This window comes from Tamandua tetradactyla, chromosome 23 (genome assembly GCF_023851605.1).
Source record: "Tamandua tetradactyla isolate mTamTet1 chromosome 23, mTamTet1.pri, whole genome shotgun sequence".
NCBI classification, from domain to species: domain Eukaryota; kingdom Metazoa; phylum Chordata; class Mammalia; order Pilosa; family Myrmecophagidae; genus Tamandua; species Tamandua tetradactyla.
In genome coordinates, this window is record NC_135349.1 from 8049733 (window position 1) to 8063884 (window position 14152).

Here is a 14152-nt window from a genome sequence, read left to right on the forward strand (position 1 = left end):
TTTTTGTTGGAAACAAAAGCCAATACCCCATTGTATATGGGAGTAAAAAGGAGGCTGCTGATAAGGTTCAGGCCAAATAATCCCCGCAGTCCTGGGACCCACTGAAGTTCCGTCAATCACTTGTGCTAACCCTTTTCCTTAGGATGTGTGGCCGGTTCCTGCGGCGGCTGCTGGCTGAGGAGAGCCGGTCCTCCACCCCCTGTGGGGTGGCTCCTGCTTCCTGTGCTCCTGGGATCTGCGTCTACAGCCACAGGCAGAGCTAACATGACTGCAACCCCCAGCAGTCGGGTTGCAAAGCTGCCTGCTTCGATGCCATGCACCGGCTTTCCCCATTGCGCTTCCGGACCTTCCAGGTCATCCTGGTGGCCGTGCCCAGCGCCCTGTACTTAGCTTTTACCCTGTATCCCGTGGTCTGGCATTGGGAAGAACCAGGAAAGGCGAAGGAGGAGGAGGAGGCCCTGATCCTGGAAGGGGAGAGGAGCAGAGATGCTGCCGGAAGCTGCAGGCTGCTCTGGGCCTCTGGGGCCCAGCTGGGAGCTCACATGGTCCTTGAGGTGGCAACCCTGGGGGGGGGGGGGGCGCAGTACTGTCTCTGTGGGGTCCACGTGCCCTTTGTCTTCAACTGCCTTAGCACCCCCTGCCCTAGCAGTGTAACCTGCATCCTGCCCCCCGCTGAGAAGTCCATCTTCCCAAAGACCATGTTGGGGTCATTGGGCCCTGACTCTCCTTTACCCTTTTGGAGCTTGTGTTCCTGCCCCTGAGAAGATGGAAGACAGGCCTGGGGAACCTCTTAGGTGTGTCTCTGCCCTGGAACCCACATTCTTTACCCCCGGGACATCCAGAGCGTCCACCAGCCACTCTAACCCCGCTGCCTGACCAGCCCTGTGCCTCCCTGGAGGCCACGCGCCCAGCCCCTGTGTATAAGGCAACAGGCAACAGCACATGACCCTCTCCTCGGGCAGTGGATGAGGCCGGGTGTCCTGGAAGTATATCTGCACCGTGTCGGGGGTGGGGTGGGGTGGAGGGGGGATGAGACTGGGGTATCCGTGGAGAGAACAATGGAATAGGTGTACAGGAGAAATTTGAGACAATCCTGCTGGCTCAGACAGAGACAGACATGGGACAGACATGGGACAGCGGTGAGGGAGTCCTACTTGGCTGCTGAATGCTTTGCGATTTCTGAGCCCACTCCCCCCAACAGTGTCCTTCCTTTTCTGGGTAGCAGAATGTTTGGTTTGCTAAAGCTGCTGGAATAAGAAATAAGAGAGAGAAATACCAGAAAAATATTTCATATATATTTCTGGTATATAAAGCAATATACCAGAAATGTATTGACTTGTAAAGGTTCTTCCCTGTGCCAGACCACGGGATACAGGGTACAAGCCTGGCAGAAGGTGCTGGACGTGGTCACCAGGATGACCTGAAGGTCTGGAAGCGCAGCAGGCGGCCTTGGTAGGTCACAAGTGTACAGTTCTAAAGCCATGAAAATGTCCAAGGGAAGGCATAACAAGAGGATACCTTCTTCCGGGAAAATGATGCTATAGAATCTACTGAGATTCTATAAACAGGAATGTGATTCTAGGGTAGTGAATGGGTACAGGGAAGAAGTAGGGGGATTATGATAATGAGAAAAAATTAAAGTTTAAGGTTGCAGCAGATATTTAAATGAATTGAAGAATGAAAGTCCGCCTATGGCGGCTGGGAGCTGTACTGCTCAGCTGGTCCCTTCAAGAGCAGGGTCGTCACTTTGGAACAGCTGCAGCATCCATGCTGAGGCCACGTGCACCCGAGGATGCCCTGGCATGGCGAGGAGAGCCTGGTCTTTTGCCCAGCACTGTCACAGACAGGCTTTGCTCCGTCCCACTCCCCATTGCCCCAGTGAAGGCTTTCCAGAGCTGCACCGAGTCCTACGCATCTCCCTCCCATTTCCACATGCAGCAGACCTGCGTCCGTCCGTGACTCTGACTTCTACTCTGCCTACTTGGGCTCTGAACATGGTTTCCCAAAACATAAAAATTTCATGCACTCTATTGCATCTTGCCATTTCCTTCTCAAAGGACCCAAATCGATGTGATGAGCTTACTGGGATTTGTAAAATTTTGATATTCAAGTTGACGTGACAGCAGAGTTTGGATTAATCCCGAACTGGCTTTGGACCCAGATACTTTTATAAATGCTTTAATAAATAGGCAGAAGATCAGTAGATCTTTTGAGGCCAAGAATCCAAGAGGTGAGAGATAGCGGGACAGAAAGATCAATTTTTAACACACCCTGATTTTAAAAAAATCTTGGAATCACCTTTCTCCTGCTTGATTTCCATTTTTAATTTAGCACAATTTCTGAGTTTAGTTTTCTCAGTAAACTTTCCTACTGAGGAAAGGAAATTGCACAATCTCCATTCTCAAGGTAGGACTACCTTCCCCTCAAAAGTCATCAAACTGGCATTCTGGTTAACAAGCTGTCTGAGGCAGCTTAAAGCTGTGGCTGAGCACACAAGCCAGTCTAGAACTAGTCAGCCCTCAGCCAAACCGGCTCTCCCACTTTCCATGTGACCCTGGGCAAATTATTATTTCTCCTCCTGCACCTTAGTTTCCTCAAGCGTAAGACAGGGTCGTAATATTGCCACCTTCCTCCTAAGACTGATGCACAAATTTAAAAAGAAAATACATGAAAGTATTGAGCACCAATAAGCATGCAGGTTTGTTCATCAGTCTGATTCACCCACGAGAAGGACCAAAATGAGCCAAGATAGCACTGTCAGATGGAAATACAAGGCAAACACATGAAATGTTAAATGTTCTAGTATTTGAAAATTGTTAATGATACATTTTACATTTTTTTAATACGAAGTCTTCAAAATCCAGTGTGTATTTTATATCAAAGCACAACTCCATTTGGATTTGACACATTTCCTGTACTCAACAGTTAGGTGGCTACCCTACTGAGAAAGCGGGACTAGAATCTAATCCAAAGATATTTAGCGCCTAACATCACCAAAATCAAACTCCTTCTGATCAGATGAATGCAATCATTTTTCATAAAGCTCCAATTCTAGTAGAAGCATTCTACTACGGCAAGAGCTGAGGTAGGAGGGAAGGCTTTCTCTCATATGTGGGTGACAAGTTTTCCTTCCAATGTGAGCTGCTTAAAATCAAGTGAAGACTTGAATCTTCTTCAGAGGTATTTCTCTCCACTGTAACTTTTCTACTGTTTCTTTAGACTTCAGTCACGACCAATAAAGCATTCCCACAGTCGCCACATTTAAGGGATATCTTACCAGAGTGGATTATCAGTTGTGGAGGAAGCCTTAAGAAATGTTTCAGAGCTTGGCCAGAGCCATGCCTTCTGGAAGGGTTCTGATTTGACTGAATCCTGTGATGTTGAATAACGTTTGGGCATGGGCTAAAACTTTTCCCAAATGACTCACCCAGGGTTTTTCCTCTAATGTGGTCTTTTTGATGAAGACGTATGTCCAGGTACATCCAGAAAGTTTTCCCATAAAGTTTCACTCTGGTGTCAACCATCCAATGCAATTAAATAGCAACTCATGCCGAAGCCTTGCCATATTCACTGCCTTTGTAAGATCTCAATCCATTATGTTTTCCCTGGTATTGAAATAGACTAGAGGTTGTGGTAGCCAACTTCCAAGATGGCCCTGAATGATCCCAACCCCTGGTAGTCGCCCTGTGTGCAGTCCTCTCCCCCACTGTTCCAAGGTTGGTCTGTGCAACCAATAAAACATGGCAGAAGCGATGGTATGTCACTTCCAGAATTAAGTTAGAAAAGACACTGCCACTTCCATTTTGGTTGTTCCCTTGCTCTCTTTCCCTCTTAGATCACTCATTCTAGGGGAAACCAGTACCCATGTTTTGAACAGCTCTAGGGATTCAGCCACACAGTAAGGCCTTCGGCCAACAACCACACGAGCTTAAAAGAGTATCTTCCAGCTTTAGTCAGGCCTCCGATGACTGCAGCTTCAGCTAACACCTTGATTTCAGCCTCCTAAGAGATTCTGAATTGGAATCATCTAGCTAAGCCACTCCCAGACCCCTGATTTAAAGAAATGGTGAAACAATAAGTGGTATTTTAAGCCACTAAGTCGTGGGGGTGATTTATTAACCGGCTGATAATACAGAGTTGATGCTCTCTGCGCACTCAAAACCCCAGCAGTGTTTCTCCCCTCTGTGGGTTTCCTGTGGCCTGGTCAAGTTTTTCTATATCCCTGGCATACGTGGGTTGAAACTGGGCTCAGATAGATCAAACCACAGTCATCACATTCAAAGGGTTTCTTTCTAAGGTAGGTTCCCCAGTGTTGAGTCTGGTCCAAGTTAAGGTAGATGTATACAGACCCATATATAGCCTCTCCTTGAGGTAGGCTCCATCATATTGGACAAGATCTAAATTCCTATTGAAACTATTAGCACTCTCGCCACATTTAATAGGTCTCGCTCTCAAAATAATTCTTGTATTTTAGTAAAAATGGAGTTTACACTGAAAAATTTCCTCACGCTCATAAAAAAGTCATCTCCCTGCCCTGTGAAAATTTCTTAGTCAATAACCCTCTTTTCCTTGCAACGTCTATTCTAGGAAATGTATTTCTTAAGTTTCTCTGGAATGGTTTTTCTCCTATCTCTCTAACATACCTTTTTCACAAGAGTCTCTAAATTTTTAGTCTTGGGAGACATTCCTTTGGAATTTTTCTCAATTGGATTCTTGTGACAGTTCCTGCTATAGAGTCAATGTCATTTGATTTGCACAGATCCTGCCATCTGATAGATGGAGGAAAAGGAGGAGGAGGCATATGTGGCACAAATTTTAGCTTTCTCCTTACACAAAGCTTTGAAATCTGCAAAATGGTCTGGCAAATACAGAGAAGGACCAAGAAAGAAGTGAGATGGAGAGATAAAGTATGGATGGACACAGCAAAGGGGTAAGGTAAGGAAGGAGTCAAGGAAGGTAGGTTGAGCAGAAGATATAAAATAAAAAAAGAGTAAGAAGGTGAAAGACGATTGCTGTAAATAATTATAAATGAGAAAGGGGGTTGAGTGTTAATATAAATTCTGCCAAAGATAATCATCAGAGTATATGTGGAAATTTTAACAAGGGAAAATATCAAGGAGAACCTAAGGAGGTATGAGGCTGTGGTAAGCAAGAGATAGAAACATTAAAAGAGAGATGGTATGAAGAAGGGGTAAAGAACTCCAGAAAGGGTTCATGAAAGACAAGATCTCCATGGCCTATGAAAAATGTTGGAGAACTTGTACCCAGAATGCAAAAGCCCTAGCAGCCCCTGCCTACACCCTCTGCATAAGCCTCGCCAAAACCCTCCATTCTTGGTTCCTTGCAAGGCCAGAGCCTGTGCCATGCTCCTCATTCTGGTTAGGCAATGAGATCAGACAGAGGAACTGAAAATCCTGCTCCTGGGAAAGGGGGTGGTACCAGCTACTTTGTACTGATCACCAAGGTGACTTCCAAAGGACCCAGGGCACATCCACACATCCCAGCCCCCAACTTACGGTCTTTCCTAACTTTTCTCCTACCTGGCCCAGGTGGGTGAAACTTTAACAAATGCCACTCTTTAAAGTATACTAAGAAAGGTTGACCTTGGATATATGCCCTCCAAATGTACTATAATTAAAAAGTTAAACTTTGTCAAAAATGCACATAGGGCATGAAAGAGAAAGAATGGATAAGATGCAACTAATCTTATTTTACTGGATTTTGCACCAGGTTGCATGGCCACCTATATTACGCTTGCACAAATTCTCAGTCCTTTCTTATATCATCAATAAGCCAAACCCTGTGGCTGAGAAATTTTTTCATCCCTGAGAAAACACAGACTTTAAGGGAAGGGTAGCAATCTCTCTCCCAATCGTTAAATATCTATGTGAAAAATTTCAGTATGAGCTACTTAATTTCAGAAATAAAGAGATGCCATTCTAAGCATTTTAGCATCCTAATCTCCAAAAATATTATCACTTCTAAAATGTTTCACACATAAAAAAAACAAAGTTGTATCTTTAAAACAAAAGAAGTGGGTGATGCGACGGCGGCTCAGTGGCAGAATTCTCGCCTGTCATGCTGGAGACCCGGGTAACTTCTGATATTTGAAGGTGTTACCCTAGAAGGTTTAAAAAAAAAAAAAAGGCAAGATCCTCAAACCTAAAAAGATGCCACATACCGTTTTGAAATATCTACCCTAAATGCCTGTTCCAAGATTTGGAATGCAGAATACAATTTTCTTGCCCTTCTCTCTCTCTCTCTGACTATTATGTCCTAAAAAGTAATGACTTAGACAGGGTCATATATGAGGGGATAGCCAGGAGACACCAATTCTCCACTTTCTGGCAGCAAGTGAGGGCCAGGCAGCCCCGACAGGCACATCCCTGCCAAACTTCCATAGCTTCTTCACAGCTGTGGCCACTCTGGCCTGCTGCCACCACAGCGCAGTGCCACGCAGCAAGTGGCAGGGACCTGAGCATAGCTTTGAGAGGCTGAAACCGAAAAAACCAATCTGGTAGAGACTAGAAGGAACACAACTGGAGTCAAATCATTTAGATGTATGCAACTCGCTGCCACAAGTTGCACCCTACACCCTGATGGAGGGTGGCATTTCTCATAAGGGGGAGTGGGAAGCCTGCACTGTCGCGAAGCAAGTCGTTTCTGGGTAACTCAGTAATCTTTGTCCAAGAGGTAGGAAGAACAAACTGGGACAGGGGAAGTAATTGGTAAGAAAACAGCCATCAATTGGGAAAACTTGCTCGACCAAAAGGGGGAAGAGAGAAATGAGACAAAATAAAGTGTCAGTGACTGAGAGATTCCAAACAAAGTCGAGAGGTTATCCTGGAGGTTCTTCCTAAGCATTATACAGCTGTCCCCTTTTTAGATTAAGTTTAGAGGGAACTGCCTGAAAATGTAGAGCTGTGTTCCAGTAGCCACGTTTTTTGAAGATGATTGTATAATGATACAGCTTTCACAATGTGACTGTGTGATTGTGAAAACCTTGTGTATGATGCTTCTTTTACCTATCTTATCAACAGACAAGTAAACATATGGAATAAAAATAAATAATAGGGGGAACAAATGCTAAAATAAATTTAGTAGATTGAACTGCTAGTGATCAATGAAAGGGAGGGGTAGGAGGTATGGTATGTATGAATTTTTTTCTGTTTTCTTTTTATTTTTTTTTCTGAATTGATGCAAACGTTCTAAGAAATGATCATGATGATGAATATACTATATATATATATATATATATATATATATATATATATATATATATTCCTTCTAGCCGCCAGTGCTCTGGGACAACAAAAAGAAAAAATCTGAGATGATAGAACAGTAGCCCATGACACTCTGAGATCTGTTCTGTAACTACTTGTTGAAGAGTGCTTTGAAAATTATTGCTTTTTTATTTCTTTGCTTTGTATATAGGTTATATTATACAATAAAAATATTTTTTTTAAAAAAGAACATATGTGCTTGTACGTTGTTGTAGCAATAAAAATAACAAAAAAAACAAAGAAAGAAAGCAGCCATCACTCAGAAGAGAGGGATTGTATGGCCTTGCCCGCGTCCCAGTAGAATCATGGTTTTAGCTTCTGTTAGGAAATCAACAGGCCTGAGAGTCAGACTTGGTGTCTTATCTCCTTGGAACCTATAAAGTAAAGGCACACGTAGAAAGCTGTATTTGAAAACTCCTCTCTGACTCTTTCTATACCTGGGTTGGAAATCAAGACTGTGTCTCTGTGTCAAAATGACTTACACAACTCAGAATCCCCAGGCAAGGGCAGGATGTGATTGAAAGGATTTCACACAGCAAAGTTTCTTAGAGTCTATGATTTTAGAGAACAAGGTTGTTTAGCTCTGTTGTTGATGTAATTAGCAAAAGCAATTTTGGAGGATTCACACATAAAAAAACAGAGTTTCTGTCCTCCCAGAAGGTCTCAGCAGGCAAAAGAAAAATATGTATCTTTTGCCAATATTTGCAATATCACTACCCAGTACTCAGACAAAGCAGGTGGGTTTAAGAGTTCTCAGGCACAAAAGGCCCAACTTCTCCTTGAACTCAAAGGAAAAGAGTTGGTCTTCTCTGCTGTCCTTCCAGTTCTAACATCCCGGGTCTCTTTAGGGTGCCCAGGACAGATTCTGAATTCAGTTCTCATCAGTGAGCATTACTGGTGAGCCCGAAGCCCTCAGCCCCTCTTGTTTACATTGGGCCACTGCCATCTGTAGGTCCTGTCGTTACATCACTCCCAGGTTGTGAGAAGCATAGATAACCTTCCTGATACCAAGTTTGGAGAATATATAGTTACAGATTCCTTTAGAGTGGAAATAGTTCTGGAATACCAACAGCAGTAGCTAAATTTCTGGGCACAGAGGTTAGAAGCACACCTCAATTCATGAGGAACTGTGTTCATTAAAAGCTAGTTAACCATGCTGGAGACCCGGGTTCAATTCCCGGTCCCTGCCCATGTTTTGAAAAAAAAAATGCTTGTTAAAAAACTGTTAAAGAAACTGAAAAAGAGATCAGACTTCAACTAGAGATATGAACAAAGTGGGTCTGGTCAGGACTGAGGCAAATCAGAATATTGGGTAACGGATGAGGGTATTGGCTGCATTTTAAACTTCTGTGTGAGACCAAAGGAAGAGATGTTTACTTGGTACAAAATTTGTATTTCCTGCAGCACACTATCTAATTTAACCTGTGTGGTCAGTTTATCTAAACAACATAATTACATGGAACTAGAATAGAGGATGAGATCTTGTTATTCTGTACAGGTTAATGTAATGCCCCAGTACATCCCAGAGTATTTTGTGGCAGAAAATTTTTAGTCTGCAAAGGCCCCTTGAGGGACTGAGTAAAAATGTGGAGCTATTAAACTTTTCCACTTGAGGAATTCCTGATACTCTCTCAAGCATTAGAGACCCCCAATTTAATAAGTTAAGGCCTTGATTTTGGGGCTTGCCCTTAAGAAACTTATTCTTGCAAAGGAGAAGCTAAGCCTACTTATAATTATGATTATCCCTAAGAGTCACCCTCAGAGAACTTTGTGGTAGTTAGATTCAGTTGTCAATTTGGCCAGGTGAAGGCACCTAGTTCTGTTGCTGTGGACATGAGCCAATGATACGTGAACCTCATCTGTTGCTAATTATATCTGCAGTAGGCTAGGAGGTGTGCCTGCTGCAGTGAATGACGTTTGACTTAATTGGCTGGTGCTAAAATGAGAGAGCACAACGCAGCACAGCCTAAGCAGCTCGGCATTCCTCATCTCAGCACTTGCAGCTCAGCCCAGGCCTTTGGAGGTGCAGAAAGGAATCACCCTGGGGAAAGTTGTCGGAACCCAGAGGCCTGGAGAGAAGGCCAGCAGAGATCGTCCTGTGCCTTCCCACATAAGAAAGAACCTCAGTGGAAAGTTAGCTGCCTTTCCTCTGAAGAACTAACAAAATAAATCCCCTTTTATTAAAATCCAATCCATCTCTGGTGTGTTGCATTCCGGCAGCTAGCAAACTAGAACAAACCTCTTTTATTGCTCATATGTGGCCTCTTTCTCTAAGCCAACTTTGCAAATATACCCTCCCCCTACATAGGACAGGACTGGGATGAGCCTGACCCTGGCAAGGTGGGATTAACAAAGCCTCCTTGACCAAAAGTGAGAAAAGAAATGAACAAAACAAAGTTTCAGTCGCTAAGAGATTCCAGATAGAGTCAAGAGGTTATAACTGAAGGTTATTTTTATGCATTATATAGATACTCCTTTTCCGTTTCTAGTGTATTAGAATAGCTAGAAGGAAATACCTGAAACTGTTGAACTGTAATCCAGTACTCTGGATTCCTGATGGTGACTGTAGAACTATATAGCTTTCATCATGTGACCATGTAGTTATGAAAGACCTGTGACTGAGACTCCCTTTATCCAGCATATGAGCAGACGAGTAATAAAATAAAGACAAAAATAAGTACATAAATATAGGGGGGATAAGGGATATGGAATGTTGGGTGTTCTTTTTTCTTTTCCTTTTTTCTTCTTGGAGTAATGAAAATGTTCTAAAATTGATTGTGGTGATGAAGGCACAACTAAACAATGATGCCGTGCGCTGTTGATTACACACTTTAGATGAATTATTTGGTGTTTGACTCTTTCTCAATAAAATTGCATTTTTAAAAAAGTTGGCTAATTAAATTTAATTTCTTGGCAACAAAAGAAAAGAAATGAGTTACTGATACATTCAACAACTTGAATGAATCTCAAACACATTAAGCTCACTGAAGGAAGCCAGATGCAAAATAAGGTATCGTATGATTCTATCTATACGAAATTCTATGAGACAAAAACTTAATCTACAGTCACGAAAAGAAGACCAGTGCTTGCTGGGCTGGGTGTGGGGTGGGCTGTGAAATGACTGAAAAGAAGCTCAAGGGTATCTTGGCAGTGATGGAACATTTCATATCTTGGTTGTTTAGGTAATTTCACAAATGTATAAATTTGTCAAAATCCCTGAATCTGTGCACTTAAAATGGGTGCATCTTGTTGTTTTGTAAATTATAGCTCAATCAAATTGATTTAAATTTCTAGAAAATGGCTAAAAATTTTATCTCTGTAAATTAAATCCTGCTTTCCTATCATGTTTTTTATAGTTTTAATATAAAATGGTGGGGACCTCAAAAACATAATAAAAAAAAAAAGACGTGCTCAAAAAAACAAAGTTCCTAAAGAACACCTAGGGCAATATATAAGATTCCACAAGGGTTCCAGCACTATAGTAATTTGTCAAAGACCTACAATCTCCAGAAGGGTCCCTGGTCCAGATAAATCCTGAAAGCTAGAGGCCATAGCCTCTCCAGAACATCGGTTATTTCCATCTCCCTACCCCATATTAGTAACAGACCCTTTCAATATGAAAAATTTAGAATGGTCATAGCCCAAACACTCCTAAAGAGAGGGATGTAAAGATCAAAGGTGATGGTGGAGTTACACAGAGAAGATAGGATTTAACAAATGAATATGAATGCTGAATCATTAAATTGATATCTCTTTTAGTCTCCAGTATTTTAGAGCAGCTAGAAGTAAAAACCTAAAATTGTGGAATTGTAACCCATGTCAAATTCTGAAATATGTTCTACAACTAATTGTGGTGCTGCGCTTTGAAATGTATAGAAGGAAATACTGAATGTATCAGTAACTTTTTTTGTATATGTGTTATTTCTCACAAAAAAAGATGGAAAAAAGTTAATTGTGATGATAAAAAAATATTTAAGCCTTCTAGCCTCCTATATTCTGGAGCAGCTAGAAGGAAAAAAAATCTGAGAAGCTCACCCATGACAAACTCTGGGATCAGTCCTGTAACTACTTGTTGAAGAGTGCTTTGAAAACTATTGCTTTTTTATTTCTTGGCTTTGTATATATGTTATACTATGCAATAAAAAAAAGTTTTAAGAAAAAGTTCAGAAAATCTTTTAATATGTATATGTTTTGAGGGGAAATTACTTTCACATGAAACATTAATGATTTAATATAAAATTAACAACACTTAAAATGGGGAACTTTTCAGCTCTAGGGACTGTATTGGGATTAATGTCCCAGTGTGTGTTGAGACTGTGAACTTTAAAGTCCCACCATAGAGCCCAGAGCAGGCAGAGAACTTGCTGCAGCCACTCGCCTGTGATCCCAGCTCCCACCCTCCCTGGGTGAGCAGTCCTATTCGTTTCCCACCCTCTGGTGCAAACACAGCTCCTGTTCTTGGCATAGGCAGAAAGTACATTCAGCTGCAAGGGTGTCAACTCCCCGTGTTCTCACCCTCCCAAATGCAAACAAAATGCAAAGAAGCCATTGAACTCCCCTCTTTGGGGGACAGGGCCAGCAAGCCATCTGTGGCTCCAGCTCACCCAGGAAGGGCAAGCTCCTGGGACAGAAGGAAGAGGAGCACCTGCCAGCCTGAGTGGATGATCCAGGCAACAGCAGGAGCCAAGAGAACTTTCTGGGCTGGCACCTCCCCTGAGTTGGCCATTAGGACTCAACACGAAAAATCAGGCCACATCACTTTGTGATACATATATATATATATATATATATATATATATATATATATTTTTTTTTTTTTTTAATTTCTGCAGGTTCAAATTTCCAATGATGGAGTATGTACATGACCTGGAAAAAAATGCATGCGATCTGCTTCCCTAGTAATGTGATACTAGCTGCTAGAAGACAATTTCAGAGGAGTGTTACTGACACACAGAAAGACTGAGGAAAGTATGGGGTTCTCTTCAGCTCTAGGGCAGACCCCAATTCTCCCCCAGATCACTCCCAGTCACTAGGACTCCTTGAGCCTTCATGGCACATCCCTGGATTCTAACCAATTCGCTTCCTTGTTTGGAAGGATGGGAAAATTTTGCAGGAGTCCTGGCTTTTGCTATGAAGGCTTTCTAGAATGGAGAGTGACGACTCAAAGTATATCACCCAAAGTCAAGTTTTCAATGTCTGAGGCTGAATACTGGCTGGTAGGACATGCTCACACAGAACATCGTACTTTCTAAGGTCCTACCTGAGCAAACAGTTAGCCCCTCTCAACAATATTACTGCACAACCATGACAAAGAATGCAACACCAAGAAACAGGTGAAGAAATGCTGGAAGAAAATTAGAGAATTCTGGCTGAGAAAATTCCCAAGTAAGAAAAGCCATGATTGGCTTCTCCATGTTACTGATTTGGGTGGGTGGGTGGGTGCTGAAGGGCAGGGAAAAAACTCTGAATGTGTGATGGTGGCTCTATGTGCTTTTTTGAGGATAGAAAATAAGAGAGAAGCATGTCATAGCTATGCTTATGGCCTAAGCAGAATACATCAGGCAAACTGGAGTCATATATGACAAAGGAAAAACAAAAAGCACCTCCCTGGGAGGTGACTGAATAGGGACGGCATAATCTACAAACTGGGCCATCTTCAGATCACACACCACAGAACTTCATGAAACCTCAAATATCAGAGGCTGCCTGAAAGGGAGTAAGGGACATCACTGCTAGTGCCAGTTCTATCCCTCATCAAAGGACAAGGCATGTCTGGTCTGGGGTAAATGTCCTTTCTTCCCAAGGGAATCTGGAGTGGGATCGGGAGTGAGGACATGGGCAGGAACTGCGACCACCCAGGCTACAACTGGGAATGCACTGGGCAAAGTATGTGCTGATGTGGCAGCCCAGATGATGGTGCTAGATATCTCACTCAGACATAGTCATGATATTTTCTCCATTGTTCTGGGGCCAGGAAGTCCATTTGGGCCTTCTCCTGCCCCAGATCCAAGAGTAAGAAGCCGACAAAGAGCATGTATGTCCTTCTAACCATTAATATGCCCATCCATGTGGATATCACAGCTTTTTTATGCTTAAAATAAGCTTCAAGACTCGGCTTCCACTCTCTCTCTAAGCCAACCTGGCAGGTGTACCCACTGCCTTCCTCCCCACTGCGTGGGTCATGATTCCAGGAGTTTAAATCTCCCTGGCAACGTGGAACCTGACTCCCGGGGATGAGCCAAGACCCAGCATCATGGGATTGAGAAGGCCTTCTTGTCCAAAAGGGGAAAGAGAGAAGGGAGACAAAATAAAATCTCAGTGGCTGTCCCCACACACCTCATTTTGTTGTTTTTCTTTTTTTCTTTCCCACACTACAAGATAACCACAGCTTTCATTTACAGATTATCTGTCCAAATTCCCTGTAAATGCAAACCTTTCTTTGATTTCAAATCAGGTAGGACTTTGCCAAGACTAATGCGACCAATGATAGCACACCTCAGTCTTTCTCCCCACACCCATGTGCATTTAGAGGATAGAGGTGTGGGTGTCAGGTTCAATGAGATGAAAGGCACGGGAATTTTGCAGCAAGGAAGCCTGGTCAGCACAGCAACCTACATTGTTGCTTTCCAAAGTCCATTTGAATTAAGAAACAATTGCAATAAAAAAAAAATTTTTTTAAAAACCGCAAGTGAAGTTCTTCCACCCCCGGCACCGTGAAAGTCTAGAGCCCGACCAGAGCCTGTTAACCAAGTGGGTTCTAGCCCAAGTAAATAGAACCCATTCTTGGTGGGTTTATGACCTTCTTCCATGATCCTCATTATTTACTTTTCAATGTCCTCCAGGCAGGAACATTCCTGTCTGGATCAAAC

The 14152-nt window shown here is 42.8% G+C and overlaps 1 long non-coding RNA gene and 1 pseudogene across 1 annotated transcript in view; one reads left to right on the top strand and one right to left on the bottom strand.

The window, feature by feature from the left end:
- The window catches only part of LOC143667014 (uncharacterized), a 38206-nt gene that overhangs the window by 3501 nt on the left and 20553 nt on the right, over positions 1-14152 (bottom strand). The gene's annotated exons all lie outside the window — the stretch shown is intronic.
- On the top strand, positions 144-992 carry LOC143667003 (gap junction gamma-3 protein pseudogene; annotated as a pseudogene).